The sequence below is a fragment of the Cherax quadricarinatus genome, chromosome 39 (assembly GCF_038502225.1).
Source record: "Cherax quadricarinatus isolate ZL_2023a chromosome 39, ASM3850222v1, whole genome shotgun sequence".
NCBI lineage: Eukaryota > Metazoa > Arthropoda > Malacostraca > Decapoda > Parastacidae > Cherax > Cherax quadricarinatus.
Window position 1 is genome coordinate 17403385 of NC_091330.1, and position 19531 is coordinate 17422915.

Genomic DNA, 19531 nt, shown 5'->3' on the forward strand with positions numbered 1-19531 from the left:
AGAAATTTATTAAGGAGACTTTTGTCCACCAGGGGTTTTATTAATTCAGTAAAGAGAACTAGAATAAGGTAATATAAATATTTGTAATAAAGTTGGTAGAATTACTACCGACAATATGTTAGGTAAAAGGAAACGTGCAACTAATGATATTTTATTGCGCTAACGTTTCGCTTTCGAGGAGCAAAACGTTGGCTTAATAAAACTCCTGGAGAGCGAAACTTTAGCATGATACAATGTCTTATTAGTTAAACGTGTCCTTTTACCAGAGTATGAATAGAAGTCAGGTACAGTGAAAGAAAGGGCACTGTAAAGTGATGGTCATGTTTTGCTCAGGTAAATTGCGTCATGCGAGGATTTCGGAAATTAAACTTAGTTTATTTTGACCTATTGTATTGGTAGCAGGGCCTCCAAGAGAAATTTTGCAAGGCGGATCAATACTGTTTTGGGGCCCCTGGGGGCAGGCTGAGGCTGAGGCCCCCAGTCTAGGTGACTTTTACATAATTATTTTTCTAAATAAACTAAAAATAGTTGAAATTACCAAAAAAAAAAAAAAAAATCAAATGAAAAAATCAAAATAAAACGTCAGTAGCTATGGGGCCCCTTCAGAGACTCAGCCGGGCCCCGGATTAAAAGTCCACTCTCATAGGCCCTAGTTGGTGATGGATATGAATGATGACTTTGAACAGCTGATGAGTAAGACGCATATGCAACAGTTGGGCATCTTTATTGTTGAAACGTTTCGGCTAGTCCATCAACCTTGTAGGAATAGTTTGCTATGGTCAGTCCCATGGTCCAATGGGTCGAAAGGTGAAGTGGAAGATCTCAAAGACATTAAGGAAGGCGGGTCCTTCTGGACATCAACCCCTCTTTCACATACTTTAATCAGCGCCTCCTACACCGGGCTCATTACCCTGATAACTAACTTGGCATTATGAAAGTCCGGAATATGTCTTGAGGTGTAGGAGGAGGTGGTGGTGGTGGAGGAGGAAGTGGTGGTGGAGGAGGAGATGGTGGAGGTGACTGTCAGTGTGTGTACTACCAGTGCAGCAGCAGTGGTGGTGCATTTCTTGCCGCGCTGACTTGCAGCTCGCTGCCATTATTTCGCCGCTAACATTGTGTATTAACCCCCATACAGTGGCACAGGTCACAGTAAAGGGCTTCCCTTGCGTCGTTCACACGTGCCTCGATCGTATCATCAATGATAAAGTGGCTGGAAAAGAAAAGTGTAGCCGGGAAGAGCCTGAGATTTTCCTAGGTGGACAGGAGTCAACTCAGTTTCTTTACTCCGAGAAACGTTTGCGGGACCCCCTCTTATCACTGAGAAAGTTATCACTGTGTGTTATCACCATAACTATGTCATTACAGTGATATCAAGCAGTTCTATCCATAGTGCTGCTGCGACTAGTGACGCCAACAGAACTGTAAGTCAAATGTTGTTATGGTTACTTATCACCTTGTTGTGATGACTTAGGCAAATTCTCCTCGCTGAGACTTTAACTTTCGCTTTGGTGACGTTACTTATCATGTAAATATTCTTGAATAGTGCAACGACAATGAGTTGTTATAGGAACATAAGCTCAAAGAGAGTGAAACGTTGGCGCAGTAAAAATAGGAACATTGAAGCATCCCTACTGGCCCATGCTAGGCCTGTCATAGCATGAGCCAGTTCAAGAAGAGTCAAAATGTACCTTATGAATAAGGCTACAGAAAGGAAAGAGTGATTTTATAATCTGATCCTATCTTTAGTGTTAATGAAAATAACTAATTTTATCTCTCCCCTAGTATATCTTATTTTATTGTAACTGCTTTTACATAGTTAAGACGCTTACCTGCTTTTAACTTTTAAATATATAATACTTATCACAAGAACCCCAATGGAAATAAGTCACTTTTCTGACTTTTTTTGGGGTTAAGATAAGATAAGATAAGATTTCGTTCGGATTTTTAACCCCGGAGGGTTAGCCACCCAGGATAACCCAAGAAAGTCAGTGCGTCATCGAGGACTGTCTAACTTATTTCCATTGGGGTCCTTAATCTTGTCCCCCAGGATGCGACCCACACCAGTTGACTAACACCCAGGTACCTATTTGCTGCTAGGTGAACAGGACAACAGGTGTAAGGAAACGTGTCGAAATGTTTCCACCCGCCGGGAATCGAACCCGGGCCCTCCGTGTGTGAAGCGGGAGCTTTAGCCACCAGGCCACCGGGCCACCCTAGGTTCTCTACACATATGCTGCTGTGTATGATAATATGTGTAACTGTATTTGTGTATACATGAATAAACTTACTTAGGCAAGTTTTGTTCACTCCCAATCATCCCCTCCCATGTACCAGTCCAATCTGTTAGAATGTAATCCAAAGTTCCACTTTTCTACAACTCTGTTGCCATACCATTGCTCTCGTATATCCTTTCTAAATCTGAATTATCAACTTAATCCTTAACTGCGAGTTTTCCATTGGTCATATATTTTCAGCACGTTATTTATATATCCCCTATTTATTCTGTTTCTCCACATGTCATCCTCATTCATTTCTACGCATTTCTAAAGAGTAAATTCAGTGCCTTCAGCTATCTTTGTAGATAGGTTGTTTATACATATATTTAACCGTGTCATCCTCTGTTTTCCAACGTATGAAAATAAATGGTGTGGTAATAACGACAGGATGTGGAAAAAGGGCGCTTATGTACAGTTCGGGACTTACTATATTAAAGGGAACGTCTGCCTGAAATGCCCCGGCATGATAGTGGCTTTCTTTGTACTTAGCAAATCAAAATTGTAATTACACACTATAACCTTTACAAAGAATAAAATCTTTATCTTTTTTATATATAACCTACGAATGCTGCACCTCTCCTGCCTACGGTATATAAGCTACTTCTCCGCACATATGCTGTATTCTATTCAAGATTGATGGACTGACCACATCGACTCAAGGTTGAGGGACTGATTACCTCATTCTCCCCCTGTTCTTCATGTTTCTCCTTTGTATGGACTGATGAAGCCACTGTGTGACGAAACGTTTCCTCAATAAAGATACCCAAGAGTTGCACATGTGTCTAATTTATCAACGTGTCGGTTCTCTGACCATTCATCTACAAACATGTTCACGGGTTTAAAGAAATTTATTAAGGAGACGTTTTGCCCACCAGGGGCTTTATTAATTCAGTAAAGAGAACTAGAATAAGGTAATATAAATAGTTGTAATAAAGTTGGTAGAATTACTACCGACAATATGTTAGGTAAAAGGAAACGTGCAACTAATGACATTTTATTGCGATAACGTTTCGCTTTCGAGAAGCAAAACGTTGGCTTAATAAAACTCCTGGAGAGCGAAACGTTACCATGATAGAATGTCTTATTAGTTAAACGTGTCCTTTTCCCAGAGTATAAATAGTAGATGTCAGGTACCGTGAAAGAAAGGGCACTGTAAAGTGATGGTCCTGTAAACTGCGTCATGCGAGGATTTCGGAAATTAAGCAGCGCCTCCTTCGCCTGGCTCATTACCCTGATGACTAACTTGGCATTATGAAAGTCCCGGATATGTCTTGAGGTGTTGCAATGAATGACAAGCATTCTTCAGAACGTCCCTCTGGCACACGTAATGATATACTTTGATACATGTACGTTTTCTGAAAGTTTCCCTTACATATATTTTTCACATAGATCCCACAGAGATTGATGTACGACACTGGTTTCCATGCATTGTTAATGGTGGTAGAAACTAAACTGACTATATTAGTTTTGCTTTTAGCATTACAGTTGTGTGTTATCAGAGGTCTATTGGATTCCATCAACTTTTTCACATTCGAAATCAGGCTGATTGGTGTGGAATTAATATCTAGGCTACGGTGTCCCGTGGCCTGGTGGCAAAAGCTCTCGCTTCACACGGTGAGTGTCCGGGTTCGATTCCCGACGAAGAGGTGGAAATATTGGACGTGTTTCCTTACACCGGTTGTCTATGTTCGTCCATCAGTAATATGGGTACCTAGGTGTTAGTCGACTGGTGTGGGTCGCATCCTGGGACAAAACTCTCCTAATTTGCCTGAAATGCTCAGCATAACAAGCAGCTTTCTATAAAGTAGTGTGTCATTGATGTCAGTTAGGCCTATATACCTTGTACGCACTTGTAGTAAATGAAGATATTATTCATTTATATATTTTACATTTAGGAAATTATGTAAAAAAAAAACTCCACAATAGGCATCTTATCACTCAAGGACTCGGTAATAAGTGTCTAAATTTTGTTGGTAGTTTGTTTAACGTTATTTGCTGTTATGGATCAGGCCGTAGCTTAAAATACGTTTATAATCACATGTGATATTCCTTATGATGTATTAAAAATATATTATCCTTTATAAACAATTACTTTTCAGTATAATAACACTTGATATATACTCGGCGGAGTGTATTTCTCTCAACGTACAAGTATATATGCTGAGAATTTTCCTTACGCGATAGGGATTAGGGATTAAAGAATTGTCTAGTACTGAAAGGGTTACTCTAGTGTAGTTGACATGTTTTAAACCCTACTAACTAACCTTAACAGTATGGTAAGGTGCACAAGATAGACCAGGTCGGGATGTGGAGTGGGGGGGGGAGGGTACTTCCAGGAGCAGCAGTATAAAGTTTAGGTATTGTCACCTGTACACCCCTCAAGGAAGGTTCCTTGATGTTGGTGAGGGGCTCTTGATTTAGGGAATTGGATCTGTGCTCCAGTTCCCCGAATTAAGCCTGAATGCCTTCCACATCCCCCCCCCAGGCGCTGTATAATCCTCCGGGTTTAGCGCTTCCCCCTTGATTATAATAATAATAATAATAATGTCACCTGTACAAGAGTGCAGGTGACAGTACCTATCCTAGTGTTTACAATTGAACTGGAATTTTGTTACCAAGTCTTTATTTTTGGACTTTTTAAAATATTAAATCAAACCCATACTATAATACGCTGCAGTATAGCGGTGTTTGTATTTATGTTAGTATTTCACTTACTTGTATTTATTTACAATATAATTTTCCCACTGCTAATTACTCTTGACAAATAGAAATGTATTCAGTTTGATTTAGGGCGGGATATTAAGCAGACATTTACCAAAAATATTTAAACGAATATTTACGAGTCTTTATAATGATAACCGACATGTGTTGAGAAGCAGGTAAAAAGAACACCTTTTTTTTTGTCAGTGGGGGAAGGGACGTGTTAAAAAAATATTGATAATATAACGTATTTAATTAGAAAATTGAGAATTTTGAGTAGAAAGCCTATTTGCTGTTTGTTATGTGTTATGTTTGACATTGCAAAAAAATTCTAGGCGAGATAAATTTCAACATGTCTTATATTACCCAGAAAACATTGGGTGGTGCATGAAGACTCAACCTGGCAGCAGTGTGACCATGTCTGGGTTTCCCTGGTAGACTTGTGCTGGGTCATGACCACTCTCTTGCTTCACCTTGCCATAATTATTTCGTAATTGTCCTTCATTATTTTTATGGTCTGCGCTCTTTATATAATTTTTTATTAGATTATAACTTTCATGCCCTTGGGCCAAACCTGATTACCTTCAATAATAATAATAAATTATTATTAACTATACTTTCTGGGTTTCCCTGGTAGACTTGTGCTGGGTCATGACCACTCTCTTGCTTCACCTTGCCATAATTATTTCGTAATTGTCCTTCATTATTTTTATGCTCTGCGCTCTTTATATAATTTTTTATTAGATTATAACTTTCATGCCCTTGGGCCAAACCTGATTACCTTCAATAATAATAATAAATTATTATTAACTATATACAAAGCATCTACTTGGAGGGTATTCCGGGGATCAACGCCCCCGCGGCCCGGTCCGTGGCCAGGCTTCCCGGTGGATCAGGTCTTGATCAACAAGGCTGTTACTGCTGGCCGCACGTAGTCCAACGTACGAACCACAGCCCTGCCGATCCGGCACTGACTTTAGGTATCTGTCCAGCTCCCTCTTGAATGCAACCAGGGGTCTATTGGTAATTCCCTTTATGTCTGGTGAGAGGCTGTTGAACAGTCTTAGGCCCTGGACACTTAGTGTTTTCTTTTAGTGTACTAATGGCGTCCCTACTTTTTATTGGGAATATGTTGCACCGCCTGCCAAGTCTTTTGATTTCGTAGGGAGTGATTTCTGTGTGCAGATTAGGGACCAGTCCCTCTAGGATTTTCCAGGTGTAGATTATGATGTATCTCTCGCCTGCACTCCAGTGAGTACAAGTACTTCCAAGCGTTCCCAGTAGTTAAGGTGTTTGACGGAACTTATCTGTGTAGTAATTTACTCAGTAGGTAGGTAGGTAAGGTTCGTCAGGAAACAGGACAAATAGTGCTTCTTGATGCGGGTCTTGGTCATATGATGACCCGCCGTTGGAGCTTTTGGTCATCTGACCGAGCCCTCCCGCTAGCTTACCGGTCCACCCCTTTAAAAATTATGGTGTATAACCATTAAATCTTTTTGTTCCGCCAATCCGCTAATCGCTAATTAGCGGAACTAACTTTTTGTTTAGCGGATTAACGTTTGCGCTAACTTAGGAAACCGTTAGCGGACCAATTGGCTTCCCTAAATAAAGTTCCAATAACTGAGTCCGCAAAAAAAGAAAAAATCATACGTTGTTGGTAGTCGGAAAGCAGTTCCTTTTCAACGGCGCACGTGTTTGTTCCTGTATGTAGTGGGTGTTTCTCCAACAGTCAGTCAGTCAGGCTATTGGCTGACAACGTGTAAACGTGATTTGTCAACACAACAACAACAACAAGAGGAGGAGCAGGAGCAGGAGCAGGAGCAGGAGCAGCAGCAGCAGGAGCAGCAGCAGCAGGAGCAGCAGCAGCAGGAGCAGCAGCAGCAGGAGCAGCAGCAGCAGGAGCAGCAGCAGCAGGAGCATCATCATCATCATCATCATCATCATCATCATCATCATCATCATCATCATCATCATCACACTGTTATAGTCTTACAGTGTCAGCGATCACCGGGGTGCGTTGTTACTTATTGTTATGAAGAGGAGAGACATTTCTGTTCCACCTGAGGGCGTTATTGAGGAGTCTGCAGTGGCTGTGGTTGAAGCAGTGGCCGCTCAGGCTGAGGGCCAGGAGTCGCAGAACCTGTGGCCCCCATCTGGATGACTATTTTCTCCTCAGGTCAAGGGATACGAAGAATGTTAATATTTTGTACTTCCTGTGCACTTATTAAAATACTGCTATAGCTTTTTAGATATTTTCTTAATTTTGGTGGGTATTGCAAGTTATGACAGTTTAGAAGTACAGTACATTTCCCAGTGTTGTGAGGTAACCAAGTAAAACTACCTGAGTACTGTACTTAAGTAACTTTTCTCGGTGTTTACTTTTCAAAAATTACTGATGATGTAACGAGTAACGTATCGTTATCAGATTGTAATGAAGTAAAAGTAATAACAGGCTTTAGTACTTAAGTAAAAGTAAAAGTAGTGAGCAATTTCAGTACTTTTTAAAAAGTAAATACCGAAAGAAGTTACTTAAGTACAGTACTCAATTAGTTATACTTCGTTACTTTACAACACTGGAACTTATATTAAAGATGAGTACTGTTGGCAACACTGTCCTTATGACCTTAACATTCTATATATTATTAGGAAGCTTTCCAGGTCTCTTCTAAAAGTCTTAAAAGTAAGAGACCAAAAAACTAAATCGAATCTGAATTCATGTGAAAAGTTAGCGTTTAGTGTAGCTTCCGCTAATTTTTTCCGCCATTTAGCGGTTTAGCGTTAGCGGAGCTAATTTTTTAGTTAGCAGCTTAGCTGCTAGCGAAGCTAACTTTTCGGTTAGCTGTGCTCACCGCTGAATTTATTACACATAAATTCCGGCCTCAAGTCGATTATACCGATTGCTCCCAATTGGGCCCCCTGCCTAAGGGGCCCAGCGCTAGAGCGTAACCTACTCTCGGCTTGTCAAGTACACACAACAACACCAAGTAAAAAAAAAAAAGATGCTTTGGATATTATATGAATTCCTTGCTTGTAACAATATGTCTACCGCATTTCCAAATTTATTTATTGCTCTTTGGATTTTCTTGACAATTGCAGTGACTGTGGCATCTGGTGAAAGGAGTTTTTCCAAGCTGAAACTGATCAAAACTTACTTAAGATAATCAATTCATCAAGAACATTTGAACAGTTTGGCGATTATGTCTATTGAATCTAACATTAGCAGGAGTTTAAACTTCGACAAAATTCTAAAAGACTTTGTAGAGAAAAAAAGCAAGAAAAATAGTTTTTTTTTTGTAATAAAAGGCAATAATAACATGACTCATTTATAATTTATGAATGTTAAGTGATTTTTTAGAAGTCCAAAAAAGATCATTTCTTTCCAACAGTGCACTTAAATTCTGATTTTTTTCTGAACAAAAATAAATTAATATTTTTAATAAATCATTTCACAGTCACTAAAGCAAGTGGTATTGTGACTATGTACTTTTCAAATTTTGTTTGTTACTTGTAAGCTTACATGTACGCAATTTTATATGAAAATGCAGCTTACATCTGTTTGGTCTATTAACTTGCATGCATTTTTTAAGCGCACAATTTGATTACTTTCCATACATGGGGCCCACCAAAATTGTTCCCAATTGGGCCCCGCACCTCTTAAGGCCGGCTCTGGCAGTAAAGGTTCTCTGTACATTCTTTAGATCTGCGATTTCACCTGCCTTGAACTGAGATGTTAATGTACAGCAATATTCCAGCCTAGAAAGAACAAGTGATTTAAAAAAGGATAATCACTGGCTTGGCATTCCTTGTTTTGAACGTTCTCATTATCCATCCTATTGTGCCACTGTTGTGATCCTTGAAGGTGAGATCATCAGACATTACCACTCCCAGGTCCTTCACATTACTTTTCCGCTTTATTGTGTGATTAGCCATATACAGTAACATTTCGTACTGTTTAGAGACTGTAGTGTAGAGGTCCAAAACAATTTGTATATATTCTGATGTGTGTGAAATGAAAGGAACAGTGAATACACACGTGGAGTATATAGAGTTTTAATCTCAATAGCCCCATATTTGGAATTAAAGAATTCTTGATCATTGGTGCATAAATGATATGCAACAATAATGACTTGTGTGCCGATAATCCTTAATCTCGGTTAACTACCCAACCAACCAAGGGGTTTAACACAGCCAACACACCACACACAGAGGTACAGGCAATCATAAGCGTCTTGACCTTTCCAGGAAAGGTTAAGAGTGACCACTAACCACATGATGCCTGGAGGGAGAACATCCCTGGGCAGCAGGACAGGACATGGTCACAATATAACTTTAACCCACTGTCCAATTTGGCTGAAAATTGGTAAAGGATGATTTTCAGCCAACAAATATTTAACAAATATATTCTCGCTGGTATCCATAGATGAAGATCCATGTAGTGTCATTGTCAGCAGCTGTGTACACCATCTACGTACATTTATTATTATTATTATTATTATTATTATTATTATTATTATTATTATTATTATTATTATTATTATTATTATTTACTACTACTACTAGCAATAGCAGTAATAGAAGGTTATGCAGGGGATAGGGAATGGGAAGGGCGTTGACATTATGATTTGATCTCAGTAAGGGAAGTGTAGCTCCAGTTCTTTAGATCAAGAACCCTTCGGCATCAAGGCGCTTACATGAAGGTTAGAGAAAAAATGTGTTAATAAATAAATAAAATAAGTGCGGGAGTACCGGATGACAACTAGTGTCTGTACATCAAAAGTGATTCTGTATATTTTTTGAAGCACTACTTTTGAAATACCTCTTTAAATCTGAAGCTGCTGTGCGGAGGATATCGAAAATTAATAACCTCTACAAAGCCGTGCCTCCTGACGTGCCTGCTTCTGAAGGTGTCGTTATTAATTTTGTTAGGAATCCAGTAAGGTGGTGCAAGGAAGCAGATGGCTCCCATTATGTGATCTGCAATAAACTATTGCAATTATTTCCCCATGTCTGTTTATTTCATGCCAGCTTCGCATATTATGTCGTTTTTCATATTTCTCCATCCGCCCTGAAATACAGTATTCCAACACATAAATTTGGATCAATATGGAGTTTAGCTCCTGGTGTTTTTATTGTGTAAATTCTTCAATATGAGATGGGTTGTGCAATAGGGCCAGTTATATTTTGTACAAATGAAAAACTATTTTTTGGTAACCAAACATAATGTAACCCACCCTAACCTAACCTAAATTACTCCTGATCTAGGTTATTACTTTAGCTTAGCGTTGGTGTTAAAAAGTTTTTTTTTCTCCTACTATTGGCCCAAAATAGAACAGTCTCCATTGCAAAACCCACTTATTATTGAAGAAATTACATAATACACTGAGAGCTAAACTATATTGACCCTAAATCAGTTCATAGGTTGGAATTTTAATCGGGTTTCAAGACAGATGGACAAAGTTAAAAAAAAAAAACAGTAACTAAACTCAATATTGACTTGATTTATTACAATAATCAGAATTATGTATTATTATTATTATTATTATAATCAAGGGGAAGCGCTAAACCCGGAGGATTATACAGCGCCTGGGGGGGGGGGATGTGGAAGGCATTCAGGCTTAATTCGGGGAACTGGAGCACAGATCCAATTTCCTAAATCAAGAGCCCCTCACCAACATCAAGGAACCTTCCTTGAGGGGAAGCAGAATTATGTAGCTTTTCAGTAAATCTTTTGCAGATTTTTCCGTTTTAATAGTTAGGCTAAAATACGTTTTCAATGTGAAGAAGAATTTTTACACTTGAGTTGGTCAGGAAACAATCTGAAAGTTGATAAATTAAACACTTGTGCAACACATGGTGGAAACGTTTCACCAACCAGTGGCTTCCTCAGTCCAAAACAGAGAAGAATAGTTGAAGATCAGGAGTTTGAGGTAATCAGTCCCTCAGCCTTGAGTCGATGTGATCAGATAACCAAGTGTTGCACATGTATCTAATTCATTAACTTGTCGGTTCTCTGAACCATTTATCTACAACAACCATCAGACGCAGCAGCATCTTGGGATCTTGATACAGGGAATTCTATGCTTGCCTGACTTATAGGAATGACCTGCTCCCACCTGTCGATTTTTTCATTCGTGACGCCTCCTCCGACTGCTTCGCCTCACGGTCCTCACCTGTCTGCAGCATATAAGCCTTTTCTCCGCGCATATACTGTACTTCACTATTATAACCATGATTTTTAAAGGGGCTGGTCAATAAGCCAGCGGAAGACCTCGGTCAGATGACCAAAAGTTCCTGCTGTGGGTCATGATAAGACTATAACCCGCGTCAGGAAACACTTGTCCTGTTTCCTGATACATGTATACCTTACCTAACCTATGCATATGCTGTGCTCTTATCAAGACTGATGGACTGATCACATCGACTCCATTCTTCAACCATTTTTCTCTGCATTGGACTGAGGAAGCCAGTGGTCGACGAAACGTTTCCACAAAGATACCAGTGTTGCACAAATGTGTAATTCATCAACTTGTAGGTTTTCTGAACTCTTAAAGTTGCATTGAATAATTTGATAGAATAAAGTTAGTTTCATTTCTCTATCATTTGGAGCCTTAAGTCTTAAGTTATTTTCTATTACGATATAAGACAAGGTTGTCACGTCATACAGTTCAACACGCGCCACAAGGTGCTCAACGCTGCTTTATACCTCATTGTATTTTCCCTGCATGTTTTGCGGTGTCATGTTTTTTTAGATTTGAAGATCAAACTCCTTAATATTATTTTTTGTGTGTTTACTCACCTATTTGTGGTTGCAGGGGTCGAGACTCAGCTCCTGGCCCCGCCTCTTCACTGGCCGCTACTGGGTCCTCTCCCTGCTCCATGAGCTTTATCATATCTTGTCTTAAAACTATGTATGGTTCCTGCCTCCACTACATCACTTGCTAGACTATTCCATTTCCTTACAACTCTGTGGCTGAAGAAATACTTCCTAACATCACTTTGACTCATCTGAGTCTTCAACTTCCAATTGTGACCCCTTGTTTCTGTGTCCCATCTCTGGAACATCCTGTCTCTGTCCACCTTATCTATCCCTCGCGGTATTTTGTATGTCGTTATCATGTCTCCCCTAACTCTCCTGTCTTCCAGTGTCGTCAGGCCGATGTTCCTTAACCTTTCTTCGTAGGACATTTCCTTTAGCTCTGGGACTAGCCTTGTTGCAAACCTTTGCACTTTCTCTAATTTCTTGACTTGCTTGACCAGGTGTGGTTTCCAAACTGGTGCTGCATACTCCAATATGGGCCTGACGTACACGGTGTACAGAATCTTGAACGATTCCTTACTGAGGTATCGGAACGCTATTCTCAGGTTTGCCAGGTGTCCATATGCTGCAGCAGTTATCTTGTTAATGTGTGCTTCCGGTGACGTGCTCGGTGTTATACTCACCCCAAGATCTTTCTCCTTGAGTGAGGTTTGCAGTCTTTGGCCACCTAGCCTATACTCTGTCTGCAGTCTTCTTTGCCCTTCCCCGATCTTTATGACTTTGCATTTGGCGGGGTTAAATTCTAGGAGCTAGTTGCTGGACCACGCGTCCAGCCTGTCCAGGTCTCTTTGAAGTCCTGATTGATGCTCATCTGATTTAATTCTCCTCATTAACTTCACATCATCTGCAAACAGGGACACTTCTGAGTCTATCCTTTCCTTCATGCCATTCACATATACCAAAAATAGCACTGGTCCTAGGACTGACCCCTGTGGGACCCTGCTCGTCACATGCGCCCACTGTGATACCTCATCATGTATCATGACTCGTTGTTGCCTCCCTGTCAGGTATTCTCTGATCCATTGCAGTGCCCTTCCTGTTATACGTACTTGATCCTCCAGCTTCTGCACTAATCTCTTGTGAGGAACTATGTCAAAGGCTTTCTTGCAGTCCAAGAAAATGCAGTCAACCCACCCCTCTCTCTCGTGTCTTACTTCTGCTACCTTCCCATAAAAATCCAATAGGTTTGTGACACAGGATTTGCCTTCCATGTATCCGTGCTGGCTCTCGTTTATAATCTTGTTCCGTTCCCGGTGCTCCACCACTCTCCTCCTGATAATCTTCTCCATGACTTTAAATACTATACACGTCAGTGACACTGGTCTATAGTTTAGTGCCTCGTTTCTGTCTCCTTTCTAAAGATGGGGATTACATTTGCCGTCTTCCATACCTCAGGTAGTTGCCCAGTTTAAAGGGATGTGTTGAAACTTGTGGTTAGTGGCACACACAGCGTCTCTGCTCCCTCTCTAAGGACCCACGGAGAGTTGTCCTGTCCCACGGCCTTTGAGGTATCAAGTTCCCATAGCAGTTTCTTCACCTCCTCCTCAGTTGTGTGTATTTCATCCAACACTTGTTGGTATATCCTTGTGTGTGTGTGTGTGTGTGTGTGTACTCACCTAGTTGTACTCACCTAGTTGAGGTTACGGGGGTCGAGTCCGAGCTCCTGGCCCCGCCTCTTCACTGATCGCTACTAGGTCACTCTCCCTGAGCCGTGAGCTTTATCATACCTCTGCTTAAAGCTATGTATGGATCCTGCCTCCACTACATCGCTTCCCAAACTGTTCCACTTACTGACTACTCTGTGGCTGAAGAAATACTTCCTAACATCCCTGTGATTCATCTGTGTCTTCAGCTTCCAACTGTGTCCCCTTGTTACTGTGTCCAATCTCTGGAACATCCTGTCTTTGTCCACCTTGTCAATTCCTCTCAGTATTTTGTATGTCGTTATCATGTCCCCCCTATCTCTCCTGTCCTCCAGTGTCGTCAGGTTGATTTCCCTTAACCTCTCCTCGTAGGACATACCTCTTAGCTCTGGGACTAGTCTTGTTGCAAACCTTTGCACTTTCTCTAGTTTCTTTATGTGCTTGGCTAGGTGTGGGTTCCAAACTGGTGCCGCATACTCCAATATGGGCCTAACGTATACGGTGTACAGGGTCCTGAACGATTCCTTATTAAGATGTCGGAATGCTGTTCTGAGGTTTGCTAGGCGCCCATATACTGCAGCAGTTATTTGGTTGATGTGCGCTTCAGGAGATGTGCCTGGTGTTATACTCACCCCAAGATCTTTTTCCTTGAGTGAGGTTTGTAGTCTCTGACCCCCTAGACTGTACTCCGTCTGCGGCCTTCTTTGCCCTTCCCCAATCTTCATGACTTTGCACTTGGTGGGATTGAACTCCAGGAGCCAATTGCTGGACCAGGTCTGCAGCCTGTCCAGATCCCTTTGTAGTTCTGCCTGGTCTTCGATCGAGTGTATTCTTCTCATCAACTTCACGTCATCTGCAAACAGGGACACCTCAGAGTCTATTCCTTCCGTCATGTCGTTCACAAATACCAGAAACAGCACTGGTCCTAGGACTGACCCCTGCGGGACCCCGCTGGTCACAGGTGCCCACTCTGACACCTCGCCACGTACCATGACTCGCTGCTGTCTTCCTGACAAGTATTCCCTGATCCATTGTAGTGCCTTCCCTGTTATCCCTGCTTGGTCCTCCAGTTTTTGCACCAATCTCTTGTGTGGAACTGTGTCAAACGCCTTCTTGCAGTCCAAGAAAATGCAATCCACCCACCCCTCTCTCTCTTGTCTTACTGCTGTCACCATGTCATAGAACTCCAGTAGGTTTGTGACACAGGATTTCCCGTCCCTGAAACCATGCTAGCTGCTGTTGATGAGATCATTCCTTTCTAGGTGTTCCACCACTCTTCTCCTGATAATCTTCTCCATGATTTTGCATACTATACATGTCAGTGACACTGGTCTGTAGTTTAATGCTTCATGTCTGTCTCCTTTTTTAAAGATTGGGACTACATTTGCTGTCTTCCATGCCTCAGGCAATCTCCCTGTTTCGATAGATGTATTGAATATTGTTGTTAGGGGTACACATAGCGCCTCTGCTCCCTCTCTCAATACCCATGGGGAGATGTTATCTGGCCCCATTGCCTTTGAGGTATCTAGCTCACTCAGAAGCCTCTTCACTTCTTCCTCGGTTGTGTGCACTGTGTCCAGCACTTGGTGGTGTGCCCCACCTCTCCGTCTTTCTGGAGTTCCTTCTGTCTCCTCTGTGAACACTTCTTTGAATCTCTTGTTGAGTTCTTCACATACTTCACGGTCATTTCCTGTTGTCTCTCCTCCTTCCTTCCTTAGCCTGATTACCTGGTCCTTGACTGTTGTTTTCCTCCTGATGTGGCTGTACAACAGTTTCGGGTCAGATTTGGCTTTCGCTGCTATGTCATTTTCATATTGTCTTTGGGCCTCCCTTCTTATCTGTGCATATTCGTTTCTGGCTCTACGACTGTTCTCCTTATTCGCCTGGGTCCTTTGCCTTCTATATTTCTTCCATTCCCTAGCACACTTGGTTTTTGCCTCCCTGCACCTTTGGGTAAACCATGGGCTCATCCTGGCTTTTTCATTACTCCTGTTACCCTTGGGTACAAACCTCTCCTCAGCCTCCTTGCATTTTGTTGCTACATATTCCATCATCTCATTAACTGGCTTCCCTGCCAGTTCTCTGTCCCACTGAACCCCGTTCAGGTAGTTCCTCATTCCTGTGTAGTCCCCTTTCTTGTAGTTTGGCTTCATTCGTCCTGGCCTTCCTGCTTCTCCCTCCACTTGTAGCTCTACTGTGTATTCGAAGCTTAAAACCACATGGTCACTGGCCCCAAGGGGTCTTTCATATGTGATGTCCTCGATATCTGCACTACTGAAGGTGAATACTAAGTCCAGCCTTGCTGGTTCATCCTCTCCTCTCTCTCTTGTAGTGTCCCTTACGTGTTGGTACATGAAGTTCTCCAGTACCACCTCCATCATCTTAGCCCTCCATGTATCTTGGCCCCCATGTGGGTCCAAGTTCTCCCAATCGATCTCCTTGTGGTTAAAGTCACCCATGATCAGGAGCTTTGCCCTGCATGCATGAGCTCTTCTGGCCACTCTAGCCAGTGTGTCAACCATCGCTCTATTGCTCTCGTCGTACTCTTGCCTCTTGTGTGTGTGTGTGTGTGTGTGTGTGTGTCGGCCCTCACCTTGAGAGTTGAAAGTGGGGTGAACCTGAGGCTGCGTTAACAACAAGCTGGTGATTATATGCATCGTAATGTTGGGAACAGCTCAAGACTTGTGAGTGGTCAGTATACACCTTCTTGCGGTCAAAGAGGCTGTTAACTAGTTTCCTACGAGCAGCATACTGTTAGTGCCACCTGTAAGGTTGTGTTGCAACCTTAGACCCGCACATAGAAACTTATGACGACGTTTCGATCCGACAAGTTAATGGTCCAAGTCAGACCGAAACGTAAGTTTTTTCCTGCTATGTATAGGTTATTTGTGTATTGTTCCAGTCACGGTATTGTGCCAGTTTTAATTCCCATAGGTATACCAGTAGCCAAGCCGAAGCCGGGCAGTAGTGATATCGAAAAGTTGATGTTGTATGTGCTATGGATATGTGGCTCCTCTTGCATAGTAAAATGATGATAGACTAGTGTCACTCTCCCACATTCTCAAGTTAATGAACTTTAGTTGACGTTAAGTATTGTTGTTCACAAACTAATAGCTGACAACCAAAGTTGTAATCTACTCCCTCCTTGAAGACATATGTAATAACTTTTGTCAATTCATCAGCACTATCATGCACTTGAAGGCCAATGTGAGAGAGAATTCACAAAATGTATTTTTTTTTATATTTTATTTAAAATACAGTATACATTATACATGGAAGCAACCATATGCCACTAAACCAATCGACATGGAACAATAAAATGTATACTATGACTTCATTATCTACAATTCCACTATACCTGTGTATGTTTTCTGACACGAGCATGCCATAATTAACACTCATGGAGTTAAAGACATTAATGGATGATAGATAATCACGACTAAGGTGCTAGTTTTAGATACATGGGTGCATTTGAGGGCAAAGAGTATATTATTATTATAATCAAAACTAAGTGCTAAACCCACAAGGGTCTGCAAGGAGTATAATTTGAAGGGTAGAATTCTAAATTGTTGATGCATATTCCAGTTTCTATACAGTCGCTATCATTTTGATAATGACAGCATTACCACCATTGTCTTGGTAATGATCTTAATCCGTCTGTGGAATTAGTTTGCTGTCTGGCACCCGAGCGAAAGTTGGCGCAGACTATAGTAACGGCTACTAGAATAAACAATTAATAATAATAATAATAATAATAATAATAATAATAATAATAATAATAATAATAATAATCTGGTCTGCTCTCGAAGGTTTGTTGCTGAATATCACGAGAAATAAAATTTTATCGACCCTTGACCTACTTCAAGGATTCTGGCCAATTACATTGAGACACAGGTTAGTAGAGCTCACAGTTAAAGTGGTGTGATGTCCTCTTGCTGTGGTACATTAACAGTGATGGAAGGAGAAGACAAGTTGAGAATGAAGGTGAGGTTGTTAGTGTAGCAGCAGCAGCAGTGATTATAGTGATCCACGTCACTACACTATACACCTCCTCTAACTCACTATTATACTCATCTACTCTATCATACATCTCTACTTCTTCACCATTAATCCCGTGTACATTATAAACCATTATTACAGTGTCTCCTGTCATACATATATAATAATCATTAAGACGGTGTGGCATCACACATGTACCAATAGACCCCTGGCTGTCTTCAAGCAGGCACTGGACATGCACCTAAAGTCGGTACCTGACCAGCCGGGCTGTGGCTCGTACGTTGGATTGCGTGCAGCCAGCAGTAACAGCCAGGTTGATCAGGCTCTGATCCACCATGAGGCCTGGTCACAGACCGGGCCGCGGGGGCGTTGACCCCCGGAACTCTCTCCAGGTATACAAAAGTCCGCACAATGTATTCATCTAATTTATTCATAATCATTATTAATTACAACATTTACTCATAAATCGGCATAAAATTCAACTACTGAAGGCAGACTATAACGCTACATTTATGTGTAAAAATTTGTAACAAATTATGTATATATTTCTTCTTAAATTCATCCTAAGCCAAAGAACAAAACGGAAAATGTCCAAAAATAATTTAATAAAACTTAAACGTTAAGAAATACTGATGATACATAACTAACGTCAAATATACGTAAGTGATACATAACCGTCAGCTATACATATGTGGATACATATCTAACGTCTTTATCGATCTAATTTTGATTGATACAGTCTGTTCTGTTGTGCAGGTGTTGTACACCTGTCTGCCTGTCTTACAGTACTGATCATCTTGCCAGTATTATAAATGATCTAATGCAGTCTCCAGACACCATTATATTATTTCCCCTTCCATTAACCTAGTAACTGTATATCCCCATACTTTCATTATTAGTGTAAATAATTGTATTCTATATCGGTATACCATTTTCCCCAGTGCTCTTTCCCTGAATATAAAATTGATGGATTTTTCCTCTGTCAAGTGTATTAAGAGTATCGAGTCTTTTTCAAAACAGTTTTTTTTAGTGTGATTTGAGAGGTAAAATGGTAAGTCTTTAAAAAAAAAATGCTGCTGACAACCTTGGTAAGAAACCTTGATGCAACTGGCTCCTACGGGGTTAGGACTTCTTCATGAATATAACAATAATAATAATTTTGCAGTATGATGGTAGATGTAGTGCCTGGCACGAGTTGAAGTGCTTCTTGTATTCTCGTCAAGCTGCATCCAGGCAGCCCAAGTTGTAATGTAGTCGACTCTCCTCTTACGAGAGGAAAGCTGATGATATCATTGATTTTTATGGTAGTTTTTGTTGTCGGTTTTAGTATGAAATATGTTTATTACTAAAAACAGTTTTTGTAACACCAGCAATTGTACAAGTGGATGTAGTGGTAGTAACATTAGCAGTAAATACAGAGGCAATATACTGACAAGTGTAGACACAGTATACAAAACAAACTTTTATTGGCACTACGTTTCGCTCGGTGTCGAGTTATCTACCTATGATTTGATGACGTAGTCCTGGAAAAACCTGTTATGTATATTGTCCTCATAGTCTTTAACAACAACAATAACTAATAATAATAATAATAATAATAATAATAATAATAAAACAGTAAAAGTTTCAGTGTTCATATATAAAAAAATATTTAAGATTAAATCACTTTTGTTCATTCAGTTATCGTACAAAGAATGTCTCTCAGTTATGACGAAACTGAAGTAATTACATTTGCTAGAATTATACAGCAGGACAAAATAATTACTTAGTAAGTCATTCTTCAGTGGATGCTCGTCTTCTGACTGTAATGAGGCCAGTGTAACAAGTAACACAAGCCAGGGCTGGAGACGAGAGGTGCTGTCTCAGAGCAAAAGATAAGATAAAATTAGGACAAAAATTGCGTAGACAGGTACTGAGTGAGCAGTCACCCGTCAGTGTGCTGGTGCATGTGTCCGACATCAATGCCCAGAGGGTGGGAGCTGGGGAAGGAATGCGATGTAGGACCAGAAGGAGGTACTGGGTTAGTGCCCAGAGTATATAGGATCCTAGGGAGGACGTGGGATTTGTGTCCGGGAGGAGGGACGATATAGGGTTAG

At 40.9% G+C, this 19531-nt stretch overlaps 1 protein-coding gene across 1 annotated transcript in view; it reads left to right on the plus strand.

Moving 5' to 3' along the window:
• The first annotated feature begins 1013 nt into the window (after nucleotides 1–1013).
• Nucleotides 1014–19531, plus strand: part of LOC128696371 (chloride channel protein 2-like) — a 411833-nt gene continuing 393315 nt past the window's right edge. The window contains exon 1 of the mRNA XM_070092470.1: nucleotides 1014–1421. The gene's annotated coding sequence lies outside the window, so the exon portion shown is untranslated. The remainder of the gene's footprint in view (nucleotides 1422–19531) is intronic.